Source organism: Mercenaria mercenaria, chromosome 9, assembly GCF_021730395.1.
Source record: "Mercenaria mercenaria strain notata chromosome 9, MADL_Memer_1, whole genome shotgun sequence".
Classification (NCBI taxonomy): domain Eukaryota; kingdom Metazoa; phylum Mollusca; class Bivalvia; order Venerida; family Veneridae; genus Mercenaria; species Mercenaria mercenaria.
Genome location: NC_069369.1, coordinates 6,051,978 through 6,060,554, shown reverse-complemented (window position 1 = coordinate 6,060,554; position 8,577 = coordinate 6,051,978). Strand labels below are relative to the sequence as shown.

The 8,577-nt window shown below is 32.8% G+C and overlaps 1 long non-coding RNA gene across 1 annotated transcript; it reads right to left on the bottom strand.

Annotated features, from left to right (window-relative positions):
* Nucleotides 1-1,516: 1,516 nt before the first annotated feature.
* Nucleotides 1,517-8,546, bottom strand: LOC123546405 (uncharacterized). The gene is made up of 2 exons (XR_006685488.2): nucleotides 7,811-8,546; nucleotides 1,517-2,149 (listed from the first exon to the last, which is right to left on the bottom strand). It is a non-coding gene; the product is annotated as an uncharacterized LOC123546405 (long non-coding RNA).
* Nucleotides 8,547-8,577: the final 31 nt, after the last annotated feature.

Sequence of the window (8,577 nt, the reverse complement as noted above, 5' to 3'; positions counted from 1 at the left end):
ACCTACCAAATATCAAAGGCCTTATGGTTTCAGACAAGAAGATTTTTTTTTCCTATATAATTCTATGTAAAACATGGGACCCCCGGGGCGGGTCCTCTTTTCATCCCAGGGGCATAATTTGGAAAAGGAGATTTTTTAAGTTTTTCCTTTCGGTTGCCGTGGCGACCAGAGTTCTGTGTGGAATACAATTCTTTGGACAACTTTTGAAGGGGACAATCCAAGGAACATCCAGGCCAATTTTAATCAACTTCCATCGAATGGTTTCAGGGGAGATCTTGTTTAAAGGAAAGTGGACGGACAGACTGTGAGCGATCACAATAGCTCACACTGAGCACTTTGTGCTCAGGTAAGCTAATAAGAAATTTAGCCAGATTTATCTATTTCGCCAATTTGTTAAGAATGTAAATTATATTGATAACATTTTGCTCTTGTAAAATGCATCTGAAATTTATAAACATTGCAAAATGTTTTATGACACTACAATACAGTACCGTAAAGTACTGTACTCGTTCCAAAACTGAGTTACAATTCTCTCTCTCTCTCATTTGTTCTACAACATCGACAATGAAATTGAAACAAAACCTAGCCTTAAGGTATTAGAAGCGTAATAGAATACCTCCTTTTCAATTCTTACCATAAACCTACTTTTACTGCAATTCTCGAGGTGGGGGGTGGGGGGGGGGGGGGGTAGGTTCAAGCCCTAATGGGACCAAATTTTTTCGCTTATTTTCCTTTTTTTCTAGTAAGTTTTTACTTCCTTCAAGACTTATAATTGATTTATTGTACAAAACTGGGAAAAAAATAATTTGATAAGCGATTTCTTGCTATTCAAAGTGAATTTACTACTTAAACAGAAGGGGTAGAGTTACACATCTTTACATCTTTAAAAATATTGAGTTACATGCGGTAAAAGTTCTCTATTTTGCTTTCACTCTTTAGATTATATATCGTGGAAGAAATTTAGGTAGGTTTTACGTCTGCCCCAGGGTTATTTTTTAATGAAGTAGGCAAAATTCAAAACAGAAACACGGGATTCGACCTTATTTTTTCAATGTTGAAGTAAGAATTCTGTCTCATTAAATCCGTTTACTTGAGGCACCCTAGGAAAAATGATACTGACATTTTTATTTTGTGTTTCATAATTGTTTACCAATAGCTTGATGTTTCTTTTATTAAAATTAATGGTAAAATGCGTTCTCTGCAAACGTTTTGGATAGTGGTCATCACTTTGAAATTTGTCTCTACTTGAGCTTGAGGAGATACCATAAGTTATACAAAATTTATAAAAAACGGCACGGTAAATATTGTTTAAAAATTGCAAAACAGTGCGAAACACGGTCACCTTTAAGAATATACCAAGCAAATGCCATTTTGTAAACATTACTATTAGGGACCTAATACCTTAAAACTATTTCTAAATAGGCAGCGAAATTTCTTTTCTAACCATACTCTTATTTTTAAGATCATGACGTCTTGTGTGCAACGGAACTTCGCAGTTTGGCGAACATATATGGTATGAGTGATTTTTTTTAATTTACTAAATAAGCTAGAGAACATCAAACTGGTAAAATCCGGAATTTAACAAAAAACAACGTGATATAAATATCTATATAATAACACTTTGTAAAATTTACAAAATCAACCATTTTTGTGATGGAATGAAACTCGTGAAGTTATACCATACTGTTGTTCGTCTTTATGCCTACAGTGGTTCTAAAATCTTAAAATCTAAGCCCATTCGTCTTATCGGAATGGCTTATTTTATAATTTGATCATGTTGTTCCTAAATACTTCTATTATTTGTACTAACTGGAACTCAGTTAAAAGTCAGATAGATAAGCCACATTTTGCTGATATATACATTTAAGGGTTTTCTCTCATTTTCTGACTGGGATTCGAACACAAAAAGTCCACGCAAGTTTAACATTTAACTTCGAAATGCACTTTTAAAGCTGCTGTTATTATGTATGATCCAATGTTAATTTGTCTGTACAATAGAAGTACGTCACATGTATAGCCTCTTCAGTTCTGTAATGACGTCCTTCCAAATAGGAAAGTAGTGCATTGTATCTCTCCGCTGTGCAAAGTAGTGCAAAGGTATTCCAAATACGTTGTTGTCCAATAAAACTGCAAGCATCTTTGTTGTAATCTGATGATAAAAAGGATTATGATAATAATAACGATAACAAGGAATCGATAAAACCGAATGATGCTCCCCGATGAATGTGCTTTTCCCAATATGAGGAATAACGTATTAGAAACAAAAAATGGAGATAATAAAAAGAAGAATATTGAATAAAGGAAGATAATTCAAAAACTAGGAAAGGTAGAGTTATGGTTGTTTGACACTGCACTTCAAGTCAAGAGCCTATATGATTTTGTAAAGTTTCAATGAAATGCCATTAATACTTTTCAAGTAATGCTCTGGACAAGCCTTATTTTGTATAATAAAAAAAGCTAGAAGATGTTTTTGTAGAAAAGCGCATTTTTCCCCCAATGCATAGTCGTATAGGCAGGAAGTCAGTAGGGGACAGGAGCGAAAGTCAAAGAGACACTGATGGTTGGCTGCAATAAGGATCATCTACTTGGCATGTCCAATCATCCCACAAGTTTCAACATTCTGGGCTCAGTGGTTCTCGTGTTATGAACTGGAAACGGTTTTCCATGTTAAGACCCCTGTGACCTTGACCTTTGATCTAGTAACCACAAAAGTTATAGGTGTCAACTTCTCTGTAAACCCTAACACTCCATGAAGTTTGAAATATGTATGTCAAAATGGTTCTCCAATTATTGACTGAAAATGAAGTGTGACAGACGTATGGCCCCTGTGACCTTGACCTTTGATGGAGTGACCTCAAAAACAATAGGGTTAATCTATTCTGTAAGTCATATCACCCTATGAAGTTTAAGGTTCAATGTCAAATGGTTGTCAAGTTACTGACCGGAAATGGAAATGTTCTGTCCGCTGTGACCTTGAGCTTTAATACTGACCCCAAAATCAATAAGGGTCATCTTCTCTGCATGTCCAATCATCCTATGAAGTTTCAATATTCCTGGTCAAGTGCTTCTCAAGTTTTTGATCGGAAATGGTTTTCCATGTTCAGGCCCCTGTGACCTTGACCTTTACCAAAGTGGTCCCAAAATCAAAAGGAGTCATCTACTACATAAGCCCTGCCATCCTATGAAGTTTGGAGGTTCTAGGTCAAATGGTACTCAAGTTACTGACCGGTAAGGTATTTCCATTTTCTGTCCGCTGTGACCTTGCCCTTTAATAGAGTGACCCCAAAATCAATAGAGGTCATTTACTCTGCATGTCCAATCATCCTATAAAGTTCAACGTTCTGGGTCAAATGGTTCTCAAGTTATTGATCGGAAATGGTTTTCCATGTTCAGGCCCCTGTGACCTTGATCTTTTAACAGAGTGACACTAAAATCAATAGGGGTCGTCAACTCTATAAGCCCTGCCATCCTATGAAGTTTGAAGGTTGCAGGGCTAATGGTTCTCTAGTAATTGACCGGAAATGAAGTGTGACGGACGGAAGGACGGACGTTTCTGCGGATGGACCTTTATTTGGTATTTTTTTTTTTTGTTAAAAAAGTACCCAACAAGCGACACAAAGTACCCAGTAAACACCACGGAATGAATAGAATTTACCGTTACATATTTTCTCAGTACCCAACAAATGTTCATTCGTGCGTCCGGACTGACGGACGGGCGGACGGACAAAGCGGCAACTATTGGGCATAATTAAATTGACGAAATAAATCGTAAGTCTTCATCTAAAGAGGAAAATGCATTTGACAAAATCAATCTTCCATCAGGCCTTCATAAAACGCAAATAAATATATGAATACATAAATTTATATTTAATTACATACACGAAAACAGACCGCCAACATTAAATCGCACCTATTGTTTTACATGGGTTTAATAGTGTACAGCATGCGTACACTTAATGAAGAATAATTTAGAGTTGTGGTAAATATACAAACACCATATTAAATTATATTTAATACTCACATCAGCTTGAACTGAAGATACATTTTAATGTAATAAGGTAGGACATTCCAAATAGTGGAGCCAGAATACAGAATAGGGTAAATATGTACATTATAGCTTGAGTGTCTCAACGGAAAGTAAATATATTTTGTTGTAAAGTGGAGCTAGGCCATTGTTAGTAAACATTTATCAAACTAAATTGGTGCGCCCAGAGACCAATTTAATTTGATAAATGCTTACTAATAAACACTAACCTGTTTAGTGTTTGAAATTATTTTTTGTTTACAAATTCAACTCCGCCTACAGTATGTGACTTACCGGGTTAATAAACGACTGGAAGTAAACGTTGATTTTCCGAAAATTTGAAAAATACTGCAATGCCATTGGACAAAAAATAATTTCAAACACTAATACTTTTTTATGTTAAAATTAAAAAAAAAAAACTTTCCGGAAATATCATTCAAATTTATTCAAGGAATGACTCTTGTCTACATTGATACTGCAAATGATATATTTATCAAAAGACAGTTTATATTTTAAATCAGTTTTGCGAATTATCAATTACTTGACCGTTTATTTTATATATATATTTTCTTCGGTAAAGATTTTTATTCATAATTATTCATCTAGTTCAGATCAGAATTGCGAAATATCAATTACTCGACCATTTATTTTATATATATTTTTTTTTTGGTAAAGATTTTTATTCATAATTACATGTATTCATCTTGTTCAGATCCAAAATGAAACTGAGTTTGGAGTCTTGCAGTATTTTGACTAACATAACTGTTCATGATATCGCAGGTACAGAGACCGGTCTCGCAGTATGGTTATTAGACCAAACTCAGAATACAACCCTGTCATTGGATGTAGAAATAAACTAAACTAAACTGAAACTGAAACTGAAAAGGACAATTTCTGGACTGTGCTCAGAAGCGTTCAATCAGATGCCAGGGTTTTGAGACTGGCCCCTGAACTCAGCAACTTTCGCCCCTGATCTCCACGCTCAGTACTTGATAAATACTAATCCTGATAAAGAACTATTTGTGTAAAATTACAGCCGATGAAATAAACAAATACGGTAATATATGCAATAAAGAAAATAGTGTGGAAGGCATTCCCAGTATAAGGACAAAATGTAAAAAAGCTTCTAGATCATGTACAATACAATATTTCACGAAAACACATAATGATTAAAAATGGCAATAAAAGTAAAGAGACGTCATAAAAATAGGATATATATTGCAAATAAACTGGTTTTAAAATGGTAAGAAAAGTTATGGAAAAAGAAAAAAATCTTTGAATGCTCAGTTACTGATTATTTTAAGCTATTAATAAATGCAATATTTACATAGCATGCTGTAATACATGCCTGATTCATCCTCCGAAATTGATTATATACATTTATGATAGGTGAAAAGTATAACAACTTCAACTGTTCTATTCTGAATAAAAGGTGTCTGCAACTTGTACATAAATATTTTACTGAACTTAATTAAAAACTGATGAAATAACGTACTAAACAAGGGCACTAAAATTAAGATGATAAAAATATATAAAGGATGCCCTTAGTTCTCGCACTCATCTCAATTCATAGTTTTGAAACTGCATTATGTATAGGGAGAGAGCTTCTTAAAAAGCTTATAGCTTCCAACTAAATCCTTTATGTTTATATATTTGTTGCAATTATGACAATAAATACTGTTTAAACCACCAACTCATAGTTTATTTTTATACAAAATACAACATAAGATGACGATATCAAAATTAATACAAAACCATTCTAAATAAAAAAATAGCATGAGGCTATTGGTTATCTAAAATTATGTTTACATAAAACCATACAACTAAAAGGGAATCACATGTTATACATGTGTTTTCCCTGAAAAAAAAGATAAAATGTAAGGGTAGATTTCCCGGAAGCACAGAGCACCCCGAACACAGTCATACAGCCATGCATAACACATAATTATGTTGTTTATGACAAACTTTTTCTTCGTATAAAAAGGATAGATATTCTCAATTAAGATTTTATTCAAAAAAGTGATCTTCACAAGATGCATGTTTCGTTACTGACAGGCAGACAGACAGACAGATGCCTTTATTTTCTATCAGTTTAAAGGCATGAAAATTACATGGTATAACAACATGATATAATATATAAATACATGATATAAATATATACAAATTTGGTGGTTTGAACATTTTAAATACTATTCATAAATACTGTCTTTTTCTGAAAATGTGTATTAACATGAATAACAGTTTTTTGTAATATGCAGTTCTTCGAACGGGGGAAACTCAATAATAGTCTCTAGTATTTAAACCCTTTTTACTAGTATTTATGGGAGCCTGTCTATTCATAACGCAATGATATTTTTAAAGAAATATTCGCCTTAAAGTTTGGTTTTATGTGATTTTTTAAATAACAAAAGAATACTGTGTAAAACTGTTAATTCTATTTTCATTTTTAAATTATCATATCAGAGAGGGATGCCATGGAGATTTCTTAAATAGCGGACTACAGAACCGTGAACGTAATACATATAACTATAAAATCTCGTCATGATAACTCTGTGTAAAGCCATTTAAATTTCTGAAAACCGGACTTCTGCATTGGTCCGGAGAGGTCATCTCCTAATTTCTAAACTCATCATATATATCTTTATACTAAAAAGTTGTAATTAGCAAAGATTTTTTTGAATACTATTCTTGGTATCATTTTTAACAGGACTGCCGGTAATGTTAAAAGAAAGAATGATAGATAGCTCAGACATGATTGTCAGCCCCTCGTATAACATACAGGTCTACAAATGATTTTTTCAAGTTAAAACAATGAATGGTTTTGCTGGCTACTATGCAACGAATAAACAGAAATTGTTTCAGTGTAAGATCAAAATTACTTTCACCTAGTGAATACCAGATGCAGCATTTCCACGGGTGGCATGGCTACAAGTAAAAATATTGAGATTCGAGAATTCAAGATATTTTATTAGAAAAAAAATACAATATGTTCATTGCCGAACATGGAATAATACACGGTATGGTTACAGAACAAATTTGAAAAAAAAGTTAATATATGAGAAAAGTTTGAAATTAATAACAAGGTAAAAGTTACGCACTTTAACAAAATACTATGATGACAGTCATATAATGCGATATGTTGTTCATGAGTAAAAACATTTGATAATACACGTTAAACAGAAAAAAAAATGTTTCGTCTTTAAACTACGCCCATTTTATTATTCTTAACAGTGATAAATGTATTTAATATTTAGTAAAATTAAACTACTTGACATTTTTCTTCACTGTAAAAAAAACTAGAGTATATTTCACTTTTATATTCCAGTAATTTACTGAAAACATAAACATGCAAAAAAATATTAATCGGAAACGTATAAAATTTCGGTCGCTGTGACGTGTCGACAAATATCTGGTGATAAACATCATGAGTATCACTGACCATCCCATTTTCATTTCCATTAAATGATTCAATATTTAACAAGGTTATTCCCCTATCCTGACATTATGAAATGCAAACACTTGAAATATGCAACTATACGTTTGAAAAATGTACATTTTCTTTTTTTATCTTGTTGTTGCAACAATTAATAAATCTAAACATTAATAATGATTATTTTGCTCCTAAAATAAAGTGTCAAAACGCGATTTAAAAGTTTATTATTTAAGTTTCCACAGGACTCCATGCGTTAATTTTTACGATCCTGAAAGTACTACGTTTAAATATATATAAGAAATTATACATTTAAAAAAATCTGCATCAATAAAAAAGTAATAAAAATTGCATACCTTTATTTCGTCGTTTCAGTGAGCTTTTATACATTTCTTTTTTGTATCCTATTTTAGAAGCAATAGTAAAACTGACTGATATTCAAAATTTGTTGCTAACGTTAATTCGAAACTCTTTGGACCTTGGTTCCATAATGTGCAACGATTGCCGATTGGTTTGCATATCATGGCCACATTTTTCTTGCATTTCATTGGTGCAACAGGTACAATAACAATACAAAGATTATACGAAACTATCAAGATTTCCAGGTATTGCTGTATCTACCTGTTTGGGAATTGGGCTTGTTAATTAATGTTGACTTACGTGCATATACAAGTATAAATAACATGTATACATAGGCTTATCGGAAAGGAGTGTTATTTTTAGTATATATAAATAGGCCTATTATTAGAAATTTTATATTAATATAATAAAAATTTTCACCGCCTGTTATAATCACATGCATACCCAGGTGACCCGCGACTCGATCATCTCAAAGATTCAAAACATTTCACCTTTCTGTGTAAAACGAACTCCGTAAACATTTGTTTTAAGTATTGGAGTTGCAAGCTCAAGTTCTTCTAATTAGTTGCAATATTTATTTCAGCTGGGCGAACCGATAGCTTGACCTAGATACTAGACTTATTTTTTCTTCCCGGTTGTTGAAAAATATTCAACAGTTAATGTAAAAAACAACATGTTTTGCCATAATCAATAAAAACGGCGGGAAAACCAACACTGAATATCCGAGCGTCTGCTTACCTGAATTCTAGGGGCTTTCCAGCTA